The following is a 13,801-nucleotide window of genomic DNA, read 5'->3' as shown; positions in this document are numbered from 1 at the left end:
CTTGTTCACTCACTGAGTATTGTACTCACGTTTTATAAAAATTCATGTTTTTAGATCAAGTGACTGTTGGACACTAGATCGAGGAGTCTCTGTAGTGCACCTCCTAGATATGTGTCTGGCATTCGATAGTAATCGCTCTTATTGTAAATGTCTCCGCTGGAAGTCATGGGTCATTTTGTATTGTGAATACAATCTAACAATGTGAATATGTGTATGAAATGTAAATTGCTAAATACATGACTGGTATAGTGCATGTATATTATTATCGATAATACCATTGTGTTTTGGCTATGTTCACACCCGGGAAAAGGTGTGTGTGTGTATGCATGATATGATAAATTTGTTAAGCAAAGGTAAATGGATAGGCTTGCTTGGGCTTAGTGAGCTATGCTCATTGAGCTCATGCGCCTGTCATGGCCTGAGAAATTGGGTCGTGACATGTATCCATCTTTTGGTAGGTGTCTCGGCATTCAGTAGCTGTACATTCATCCGAGTCTCTCCGCTGGAAGTCGAGTATTCTTTTGTTGTGTATAGACAAACCTAATGTAAATTATTGAGATATATGTTGTACACAATGTATATACACTTGTTTGGTATGCCAGTATAAGGTGACAATGTTTAATATTATTTTGATCTTAAGTTATGAAATGTGACTTAGCAGTTTATGATGGAATGATGAACATGTTAGATTAATAGGCTTGCTTGGGCTTAGTGGACTACGTCCATTGGGCCCATGCGCCGGTCATGGCCCGAAATTTGGGTCGTGACAAGTATTCAAAATTAAAATCTTAGTGATTGAAGAATAAAAAAAAACTACCTTCTTAATTGGTTAAAGCCTCGTGCTGTAACATGTTATGAAATATAACTTTGAAAGAGAATATTAAGGAGAAGTAGTATAAATGTAAGAAGATCTTCTATTTCATTTCTTGTTTCAATATATCTACCATCAACTACAATGCCTCTATTTATAAGCACACATCGGTGGAAGGGGAATGAATTTACATAAATAAAGAGAATGAACTTAGTTGATAGGGATGTAAATACAGTAAATGTAACCAAGAGATAGGAATGTACCAACATAAATATGTTCATTGGATACGGGGAGATGCATTGGATATTATGAAATACAATGGATATTCACATATTTCATAACAATTTTTCATTTTTTAACCTTTTTTTAGAGAACCATATACTTCCAATGTGTCAAGGAACCAAATATTTTACATATGCATAACCAGTTAAATTTGATTTTAATGCATTTGAATAATATAAGCCCATATCCATTGTTCCTTGGAGATATCAAAGTATATGTTTAATTTAATTTTAATGTCTTGAGTTAAAGAAGAACTATATCTTGCTAATAAATTTACAATAATTGATATATCAAGTCATGTATCGCTAGCAAGATACATTAGTGCTCCAATTGCAATATGATACGATACTTCAAGACCAAGAAGTTCTTCATTTATCCTCATGAAATAGGAAAGGTTCTTTATTCACATTTAGTGATCTTACAATCATTGGTGAACTCAATGGATATGCTTTCTCCATATAGAATTGTTTTAGCATTTTTTCTATATAATTTGATTTATGGACAAAAATTCCATTTGCCAAGTGTTCAATCTAAAGACCTAAACAAAACTTTGTTTTTTCAAAGTCTTTCATCTCAAATTCTCTCTTTAAGTAATCGATGGGTTTTGATAACTCTTCAAGAGTTCCAATAATATTTAGGTCATCAATATAAACAACAATTATCACAAATTCATACATGAATCTTTTTATAAAAACGCATGGGTATATAGGATTATTTTTATAGCCTTCTTTCAACAAATATTTACTAAGGTGATTATACTATATGCTTTTGATTACTTTAATCCATATAAAGATTTATTTAATTTAATCAAATAAATTTTTTAAAAATTCAAATTTTGTGCTTCAGGCAACTTAAATCCTTTAGGGATTTTCTTATAGATATCGCTATCAAGTGAGCTGTATAAATAGGCTGTAGCTATATTCATTAGACGCATTTTAATTTTCTCATTTATTGCCAAACTAGTTAATATAGAATTGTTACATCCACCACAGAGAATATATATGTAACGACCCCTCCTCGGTTGCTACCGGCGTTCGAGATCTCCGGGAAAGACCCACCAAGTCCTGAACAAGCCTTACTCAAAATGCCCATTAGTTCACTATATACGATCCCATTCCATATTGATACTAAAAACAATATACTCTCATACCATGATTTAAACCATAAACATAATAATCGATTCAAGCTTTAAACCATTTAATCACAAGTATATACATCGAAATTCACATTCTTCAATTATTTACTTATAACAAAATCAATATTCGTTTACAACTCAATAAATAAAGTGCTATGACTCGACCTCTAACAACGGAGTGACTCAGGATAAAATGCTATGAGATGCCTTTACCTATTTGTAGTGGATCATACACGTCGATGATTACACGTTAGGCCAATCTTTGTCTGCAAAAAGGGGAAAAAGAGGGGTGTGAGTATCACAGACTTAGTGATCATCGGCTCCGTGAGCAAGGGATAGATGGGAAACAAGCAATAAGGTTGAGATTTTGAATAATAAAAATTGTAAGAGTAGATAAAAATATTTAATTCAAACAGAGATTTGTGCCTTATATATATATAGAAAATAATATCGAGAATTTCTTGTAAGTTGTAACCAACTAAAGTGTATATCAAATCAAACTAAGTAAAATTTTGTGCATCAAGATAGTTATTAACCACATTCGAACCAAATCATTTCGAATATCATTTCTAAATCTCGTGTTCGTAAAAGATCTTTGCAATCGAAATTATCTCATGTAATACTCAAATCAAATCAATAAAGTTGGGCAAGCTCCTGCAAAACCAAATAGTAACTAGGTTTATACATAGTTAGTAAATCGCCTCGCACGTGAGGGTAAAATTCATATAACAGTAAAACCAAGGGAAGCTGCAAGAAACCGTATAATTTCGTTTTCACCATGCAAGAAATAAGAGTCTGAAAACCCAAAGAGATTTTTGGTCTCGAGTAGGAAATCAAATAAAATCTGTGGTCTTGCTACCACGTAATAACCTCCAGGAGCCTCGCTCCACCGGATCCCATATGCCATGGCAGTCTCAACGATGTTGGCCAACATTGGAGAATCAAGCGGTCGCAACCGCGTACTCATCTGGTGGCCTAGCCACGTATACATGTATCGCAGGCTGTGGTCTTTGCCATGCCTAATCGCCCGACGACGACCCAAAGATCCTTTAGCTAGAGCTCACTTGTTCACGAGGGTCACACTTAACCGAAGTGACAATCGGCCTACTCTAGAATCTCTCGGTTTGTAAAACCATTTTAAAATTGTGTTATGTCCTTAAAAGCTCGTCTCAAAATTATTTCTGAAGCATTCAACACAGGGTATGATCAATCCATTATCATTTTCATAAAATAAAATTTATGCATGAATTTCGAAACAACAACTCGCATGGTGAATATGCATTATAATCACGAATGCACGCTGCATAAATATAAGGCATAGATTTTGAGGCAAAACAGTGCGAAGGGCTTGTTTCTCGATTTTCAAAACTCTTTACATATAATTTATACATATGTATATTCAAAACGATTTCTAAACATAATTTGCAGCCACAATTTCCTAAGATTGCTACCAGCACATGCTATCCATAATTTTCACTTTTAAAATAAATCATACGTATAGGTATATATTTACGAAAATTTTAAAATTGGCACCCCCTACTCACCTCACAATAGCGGGATTACTACGTCGCTAGTGATTCGTACACGTTTATAATTATTCCTATTTGCCAGTCACGTACTTCGTCCGGCACGCTTCCACGACAAACTTTCCTAGCAATAATTTAAACCCAATATACTGAATCACACACTTGTATGGGGAACAGCTTAATAAAAATTCCTTAACCAAATTGCAAATATTTCATCCAAAATATGCACAATATTAAACGACGCATAAACTTTAATATAATATTAACTTACCATTTTTTTCTTCTTTTTTTTTTCCTTAAAATCTGGCTACTCCCTTTTCTCTCTAACATTAACAGCTTCCATTGATCTACTCTTTCACCCCAAAAGCTGTCGCCTTTCCTTTCTCTTCCTCACCCAAAACCGATGACATCTCTTCTCTCTCATTATCTTAAAAGCTGCTTTTTTTCCTCCTTTAACTCACCCAAAACCGGCAACACCTCTTCCCTCTCACTCATAATCAACTGCTTCCTCTCTTTCATTATTTTCCTTCCTTTCTTTCTCTTTTCTTCTTTCTTTTCTTCTCAGCTTTGGTCGGCTTCGTTCTCTCCCTCACAACCGACTTCTCTCATTCCTTTTTCTCCTTCAAATAGCCAGCTATGACTTTTCTTTTCTTTCTCTTTTTTTTTCTTTTCTCTCTTTCATCTCTTTTAGCTCTCTTGGCCGGCTCCTCCATCATTTCTTCTCTTTCTTTCTTCATGGTTCCTTTAGGTAGGCCCCTACCTCCTTCACTTAATTAAAAATGAATTTAAGACCCTTTTTAATGCACACATGGGGCGGCTACCCATCAACTTTGACCATTTTCTTTTATTATTGGTCGGCCCCCATCATTCTCTTCTCTTCTTATTATTTTTTTTAAGTTGCATATTGATCACATGGGCGGCTGCCCTTTCTTCCCATATATTTATATTATTATTTATTTATATATATATATATATATTTTATTAACTTCAGTTAACACATTTGCACTTAATCCTTGATTTTATTTTATTTACCACATAACCCTCTAACTTTCGTATTTTAAAATTCGATCCTTTCGACGCATTTAAAAAAATTTTATTTTTCTTCTATCTTTACTCTTTTACACGTATACAATCGAAATATCAAAATTGCATTTCAACGCAATATCATCATAATATTTAAATATTTATTTACCTGCGCTAGCTTGATTTAATAAAACACGCAGGTCTCACTAACATCATTTATCTCCAAAATTCATTCGTTCTTCTTTTCCCCCACTTAAATTGATCATATAATCCTTCTTCAGACTGATTCCCTTAATTAATAAAATATTAATATTTTAATATTATTTTATTCATAAAATAATATTTTATTTTAAATTATGTTTCTCACCCGTAACTACTCTTTAACACTTAAATTTACATCAAGTGACCCTTCGTCTTGTCGATATGGCCTTATTGACTGCTAAACGAGGTCACGAGGTGTTACAATATACCTTCATACTCAATACCAGGTCTTTTGTTAAAACCTTGTGCGACAAGCTATGATTTATATCTAATAATCTTAGTTTCTTCATTTTGTTTTTGTACAAATACCAATTTATATCTCATTGGTTTTTTACAATTTGGTGTATGGACTATAGGTTCAAAAACTTTACTTTTTGTGATTAAGTACAATTCCTCATAAATTGCATCTTTCCACACTGGCTAATCATTTTTATGTTTACATTCTTCAATAAATATAAGTTCAAGATCCTTGTTTTTCTTTTATAAAATTAAGCATATACTATATACAAAAATATTGTCGTCGTTTATTTCATTTCGGTTCCATCTTTTCCCATCATGACATAATTTATTAAGGTCTCTTTATTTTCAATGATTTCAAGCACCTAAATTTCTTCTGAAATTTTTATGAATTATATCAAGGGTCTCTTCTAAAGTTTCTACTTCCTATTTCTGACCATCTTGAATATTTGCTCCTTTACTTTTTCAAGGATTTTATTTTTGGAATCGATTGGTCTCCACGCTTCTAGCGTGCCTTGTCCTACAAGGACATCAATGCTAATAGGAGCATTGGAAGCTAGTATATAAAATTTAGTTATTCTCTTTAGGTTAGTAAATATGTCTGGCAATTCATTTACTATACTTTGCAAAAGAATTATCTTTTGAACTTCAAGTTTATATTGATTTGTGCAATGATCAAAACTATATAATGATAATTCGTTTTAAGAAATTTCCTTTTCTAGCTGCTTATTTTCTCCCCCTAATGTTTGAAAAATTATTTCTTCAAAATGACAATCGATAAACTTTGCCATGAATAAATCTTCTATTGATAATTCTAAATTTAATTACAAATGGAGAATCGTATCCAACATATATTCCTAACCTCCTTTGAAAACTCATCTTTGTGCATTGTGGTGGAGCAATTGAAACATATACCATATATCCAAAAATTCTTAGATGCGAAATATTTGATTCCTAACCATAAATCAATCGTATAAGGGAGAATTTATAATAACTCGTTTGACTTGATGCATACAAATGTTGCTGCATCCAAAATGGCATACCCCTAAACAATAATTGGGAGTTTAAATTTCACAACTAATGGCCTTGCAATTAGTTAGAAGTGTGTAATAAACGATTTCGCTAGACCATTTTGTGTATGAACAAAAGCAATAGGTTATTCAACAGTTATTCCAACTAATATGTAATATTAAAGGCTTAAGACGTAAATTCACCAGCATTGTCAACACAAATTGTCTTGATTACATAATAAAAAAAATGTGCTTTCAAACAAATGATTTGGGCTATTAATCTTGCAAATGTCAAATTACAAATTGATAATAAGTACACATTGACCATTTAGTCGATGCATCGATTAAATTGTAAAATATCTAAATGGTTCACATGGTGGATGTATGAATCCACATATAACCCTGAATATGTTTCAAAAACATAGAGAATTCAGTCCCAACTTTAGCTGGTGATAGCTTTAAAATTTTTTTGCCTTGAGAGCAAGCTACACATGAGTGTTTCATTAGATTGAAAAATCTTCTGGTTTTTCAATGAATGATCATTATTGATCCGAGATGGTCTAACCAGTCATGCCAAACATTAAAATCATTAGTAAACTTGTGGTTTACTATGAGTTTCAATTATTCTAATATTTGTGTAGTTTAATCTAGAGAACAAAGCGAGCAATTTTTTTTAACACATGTTTCCTACTTGTAATATAGAGATATTAAGTGTCTGTTTCATTCGTTGTCTCAAGATGATATCTATTTAGATGAATATCTTTAAAACTTAATAAACTTCTTTGAGACTTAATAGAAAATTACACATCCTCTATTATAAACTTTATTCTCTAAGGTAGTAAAATATTAGCTCTTTCGGAGCTTTCAATTAATTTTGTACTACCAGATATTGTTTTGACATTGGTTTTTTCCGTTGTCAAGTGGGAACAATATTTCTTGTCTTTAAATATAGTGTATGTTTTAGTAATGCTTGCTGGACATATATTTACATCATAGATCTTAGATCCAATAAGATGAATATCCATATTTTTCTTCAATAAAATACGATATATACAATAAGAAATTTACAAATTAACATGAAAGAACACTTAATACATAATTAAAACACATTATAAGAACATATCATTTAAATATAATAAGAACAATTTAAGCATCTTCATATTATAGTTATACTAAAATATATCAATTACTATTAAGTTCATTCTCGAATATTTACATTATCAATCAAATGATCACTTCCTTTTTTAGGACAAGAAAATCAACAATGGATATTTCCATTACCAATCATATAATCAATTCCTCTTTCAGGGTGGACAAACATCTTGATGTGCTATATCAACTTGGCCATGGTTAAAATCATCATAAGATATTTTAGTTTTCAATGATACTTGATAAAATTCAAGATGTACAACAGTTACGTGACCAATGGTCTTCATGCCACATCAATGACAACACGTTTTCTATATTCCTTTTATTCTTTCCATTTTTTCCTTTTCATTATTGATCCATTTTCGGTGGCTTGAAAGTATTCATCCACTTTTGGTAGGTTACAAGTATCCATCCACTTTTGTTGGGTGATCCACTAATGATGGGTTATCCACTTTTGGTGGATTATCCATTTTTAGTGGGTTAGTGGATTAAGGCATCCATCCATTTTCTGATGCTAAAATTATCCATCCACTTCTAATGGTAAAATTATTCTTAGAATTAAAATAGTGATAGTGTAAATTATTATGATGATTATAATTATTAAATGATGTTGCATTCACTTCAAGGAATGGATGGATTCATGACTATGACCATAATTATCAAATGATGTCACATTCACTTTAGGGAATGGACGAATTTATAATTTTTTATTAGTAGCTCGTTTGTTGCATTCACTTTAGGGAATGAACATTCATGATTTTTCATTAATTGCTATATAATAGCAAATTCACTTTCTAATCAAGGGAGAAAATATCATATATACTACATGATAGCAAAATTCATTTAAGGTTTTTTTTTTTAAATTTATATTAAGGTTGATTTTTAAGGAATGAAAATACTAAAAAGATATTAAGTCACTTACTTGATTTGTTACAACCAATATTTAAAGACCAACCATTGAAATCCTTTTAAAGCTTTGAGACGATGAAAACAAAATAATACCAACACTGACATGATTTACTAAAACTAGAAATCAAACCCAATTATTGAAATCCTTTTGAAGCTTGAAGATGATCAAAACAAAATAATACTAAAACTTGAGAGATTAGATGATCATGCTGATACCGTGTTCTGAAATAAATCTTGAAAAAACAACTATAGAGAAATATAAAAGAAAGTACTTAGAGTGAACGAAGTATTTAAAAGGAGCAAGAAGATCTTATTCATGTATGTATTTACAAATGAAGTGAGGGGTCTATTTATAGGCCAACAACCTTTTGAATCATAATCCTAATCTAATTCAATCTAAGAGTTCAAATCATATTACATTTCTTGTATCTGGTATATTAGGCTGTTTGGCTTGGTCTGCGCTTCTTGGGTCATAATTTAATGGACCTTCACACATTTGTTCAAAATGCTCTAAGGAAATTTGTAAACAAGTAGTTTTCTTTTATTGTTGTTTAACCAAGTAAAGCATGTTAGCTAAAATTAATTAAAAGGACAAATTAATTTACACGTAGTTGAGTCAAAAACATAAAAATATATTAATAATCTTATTTTCCTAAACAAGTCATTACTTTTATTGATATAAAAATGAATACAGCTTACACATGTCATTTAAAGATGGTTAAAGGCATTACCTGAATTAAACTCACCTAACATATTGATTGCCTTTGGGCTACAACAAATTAAACACCTCCAACAAGACAAACATCACATTACAAACAAAATACACAACCAAAATACCAGTTAATTTGACACCTCGATTTTCTCTAACAACTTAACACATATCATGTCACGACCTGAAACTCCCATCGAGCCCGTGACAACTGCCGCGAAGTCTCGACAGACATTCTTCCTCCGAATGCCTTTCGAGACCTCGCAAGGCTTTTGTACCAGTTTTTTCATTCCTCTCTCTTTTTTTCTTTTTTTTAATAATAAAATAAAATAAAAATATTAATTAAAATTATCTATTTTAATGTAAAACAATATATATGTATATTTTTTAAACATCAAAAATTAATTTTCTGCACATAAAAACAAAATAAATTTATACATACTGTAATATAAAAAAAACTGGAGTATGCAATTTAAATTACAATGACACGTGGGCCCCCAAATAACTTAGAAGGTTTAAGTCTATAACCTTACTTTCTAGGATGCAATTCCGAAATTTACTTCTCGATGCAATTGACAGTCTACTGCATATTCTGAGCCTGAAAAATGTATAGGAAGAAGGGGTGAGATTATAAAATCCCAGTGAGTAGACAGACATCATCAAAATAATCTAAAGCCGAGTAATAGGAGACAATTAAAATAATTCATCCCAACCCATATAAATAATTGGATTTCATCCAATTACTCAACATGGCTTATGCACTTTTCAAAAACTTGGCCCTTGCCAAAAATCCATTCTCGGGGATACCCCGCGAAGGCATCTTACCGAGACCGCCAAGGCTGTTTATTGTCACACACACAAACACATTTCACCTCTGACAACACAGCCGTTCCTTGGCGTTGGCTGAGTCCCAGTTTCACGTGGTGGCCAGCGTGAAGTGTACTCAAATCCTACCTCGGGAGTTATCCTACGCGCCTCTCCAATCGAGGTAAGCTCAATAATTGGGAACCGTGCCCCTCTAATTAGGCTGGCCCACGGAACCCCCGTCACTGCAGTGCCCACTTTATAATCCACCAACCAATAAAATCACAATAGTATGACATGGCTCACTTAACACATTCAAGGCAAATCAAAGCAGTTCACATATTCTTTAAATCATAAAAATAACCAGTCATACCCACATTTATCATAAGCCATTTAATGTAAAATCATGGATAAACAACACAATCATAGTATAGGTCTCCAATTACTCTATTTTTGAAATCATTATTAAATTTTCAAAAATTTTATAAAATTATTTTATAAAATCTCATTTTCCCATAAAACACAATAATTTTCCAATTAAACCATTTTTCCATAAAATCACACAATTAAATAAATCTACTCTAGATAATTAAGACGATAGTAAGTTTACTCACTGTACTAGGAGTAGATATACTCCTATTCTCGATCCTCGGGTGTAGTCTTTTACCCGTATCAGATAGCTCACCACCTATCCACAATACATGACACAAAAAATTCAATAATTTGTGTCAAATCAATATATATTATTTCAGGCTCTTATCCATGCGTATGCACTAGATAGGGTGTGAAATGTTTGGACAATCGCTTAATCACAGTGTCCGACCTAACTCGCCTATACACGGTGTAAATTTCTAAAATCTCCAATTCAACTCCAATTCCATCCATTTCAATTTCAATTATCCAATTATATCCACAATACCTCAATGACTGTGAATGTGGTCCAATTTATCAGTTCGGATCACAAATTACGCTTTTACCCCTAGTGGGTAAAAATTTCAATTTTTTTGCACCAAAAATTCCCATTTAATTTCCAACCTCATAATTCATCATTTTTCCATCTAATTCTCTTAAAATAAAGTCAACCTCATCCTCACACACCATTGGCTAGATTCGGCCTAGAGAAATTCATGGAGAAAATGAATATTTTTCTTGTTGTTTTACTCATAAACATGCTAAACTAACACTAAACACTAACATAGTTCAAAATCAAATTAATCTAACAACTTTCTCTCTCTAAACCCATATGATCAGATTTGAATCCATCATCAAAACACATAATTTAACCATGGAAAATAAGGAGAAATGCATGGAAATGATAAATCTTAAGCTAAGCTTGAAAAATCATACCTTTAAACACTTGATTCCTTGAAAAATCACACTTTTTCTTTGAATTTTCTCACTCTAGGGTTTGTTCTTATTTCTCTCTCTCTCCTGCTGGTTTTGGCTGACCCTCCCAATGAAGAATTCTGGAATTTTCAAGCCTTTTAATAGGCTTAATAAAATATTATTATTTTATTTACCTTTTGAATATTTTATTATTTTATTTTTTTCTAGCCATCTTTTTGACTTTCTTTTTCTACCACTCAATCCTCTTCACTTATCCATGTCTTCCATGAAATTTCTAGACTTTTCCAAAGTTTTGGTGGAGCAAATTTTTTAAAAATTACACTTTTGCCCCCGTAAAAGTGAAAAATTATATTTTTGCCTCAAAAATTGAAAAATTACCAAAATGCATAATTTTTACTCCTTATACTCATATCATGCTCCATTTAATCAAATTTGATCTAAATTCTCTAGAAAAATTCAATTTTGTCCTCGGATGGCAAAATTACCATTTTGCCCCTATACTCTAAAAATATCGAAAATTCATATATTTTCACTGCTAAATCTTCCAATTGTACTTCAATACTTATATCATACTCAAATATGCCAAATGGGTCTAAGAAAATCTTTTTTTAAAAAAACAAATTCCCATTTTGTCCTCAAATTGCAAAATGACCATTTTACCCCATAACCGGTCAAATTTCCTGATTGATTCCAAATTGATCCTCGAACTCCGAATCACCATTCCAAGTAGATTTTGGGGTTTCAGAACTCTCAAATCCTTTTTAAATTTTTCATTTGAACTAGCTTGAGGTATAAATCAACTTCACAGCACCTTTAGGGGCAATATCATCTTTTGTCGATTTCTCGGGCTTCCTCAATATACAAACATTCTATCAAGCATGTGAATAACATCATAATTATTTTACAAAGCAGGATTTGACATATCATTTTGATCTACACCTAACTTAGCCAAAGAATCAGAACAGGCATTTGCTCTTATGAAAGTATGCATAAAAATCACTTTGCCAATTGCTTCTTTCAACCTAATAATATTAGAACATAGAACTAGAAAATAATGAAATAACTTCAAGACTTGTATAATACCATTGTCCTTAAAGTTTTATTTGTCTCCATAAATAGTGTACAAATGGGTTACAAGTGATAAACCTTGAGAAAATAATGAAACCCAGTGAATGATTATTGGTGTATTTTCAAAATGAAAGGTTATGTCACTTAATAATGTGACTATTGAAAAAACACATATAATCCAAAGGTTATGACTTATAAGATTAAAGGTTGTGTCCAAAGATAAAGAGACACTTCAATTGAGAAGGTTATGCCGAAAGACAAAGAGAGACTTCAATGAAAGGTTGTGTCCTTAATGAAGAGACACTTGTAACTTTATATAAGAGTTTCTAGCGACCAGCTTGAGACATGAAATGAATGAAAAATTCAGACAAAGGCATACAAGCACTTTAAGTTCCTACTATTTACTAATGTTATTGCAATAAGCTCAATTAATAAATGTCCAAGAGGGGGTGAATTGGAAACTTCAAAAATTTTGGCCATTAGATAATATTTGAACTTGATAGTTTAAGAACTCTTTTTTGAAAACTTTAATAAAGCTATAAACCTTTTGTGAAGAATTAAATTTTAGCCATGAAAAGCTTAAGAGAAGATAATAGCTTGCACACAATATTTTTATAAAGGTTCGGCCTTTTGTTTACATCCTATCCCTTAGCTTGCTAAGGAGTTTCAAATCTACTATGAAAAATGCCTTTTGAAGGTTTAAGCATAACCTTTATAAAAGCCTTTTTGAGGTTTAGTTTCAACCCTTGTACTTTTTCTACTGTTAAGGTATAACTAACTTTACCTTTTAATGGTTAAGGTATAACCTTCCACAATAATACAAGAGTGAAATGAAGGAAAACTTGAAAGCCTTTCTAAGGCAAATATGCTTTAATGAATACAACATTTTTCTGAGGTAATAAATAAGGATTAGAGAAATAAATGGCTCAACACTTTATTACATTAAAGACTTAAATGAAGAAAGAGATGGAATATTATAATACCTCGTACTTTGATATAATGACTAATAAAGCTTATTGGATGCCAATTGAGGTTAATTATAATGTTTAGAAATGATAAAAGATGAAAGGAATGGTTTGGGATAAAATATTCTGCACACGAGAAAATAATAATAAAATAATGATTTCTTTTTGGAGAAGAATTTGCAAGATCAAAAGTGATTCAGAAGTCAATTGAGGCATAATAAGGTTTTTTGGGTACCAAGGAGACAAGAGGAGACAAGAGAAAATTTTTAGAATAAAATAATATTTTATTAATAAAATATATTAAAATATTAATATTTTATTTAGTGTCAAAATTTTTCATGAAGAAGGAGTATATGGGCAACCTAAGTGGGGGAGAAGAAGAATGAGAAAAATTTCAGAGAAAAATGACATTAATGGGGCTGCGTGTCTTTATTAAGTAAAGATAATGCAGGTAAATAAATATTTTAAATATTATGAGGACACTACGTTAGAGTACCAACTTCATACTTTGTTTGTACATATGTAGAAGAAGATAATAGAAGGAAATTGGAGTTAAATGAGTGTT

General features: G+C 31.6%; 1 long non-coding RNA gene across 1 annotated transcript; it reads right to left on the bottom strand.

The window, feature by feature from the left end:
- On the bottom strand, positions 10,076-11,243 carry LOC108662218. Its single transcript, XR_001928023.1, has 3 exons — positions 11,204-11,243; positions 10,471-10,544; positions 10,076-10,113 (listed from the first exon to the last, which is right to left on the bottom strand). It is a non-coding gene; the product is annotated as an uncharacterized LOC108662218 (long non-coding RNA).

This window comes from Theobroma cacao, chromosome 5, assembly GCF_000208745.1.
Source record: "Theobroma cacao cultivar B97-61/B2 chromosome 5, Criollo_cocoa_genome_V2, whole genome shotgun sequence".
Taxonomy (NCBI): Eukaryota; Viridiplantae; Streptophyta; class Magnoliopsida; order Malvales; family Malvaceae; genus Theobroma; species Theobroma cacao.
The sequence above is the reverse complement of the archived record's forward strand: the minus strand, read 5'-3'. Positions and strand labels throughout refer to the sequence as shown.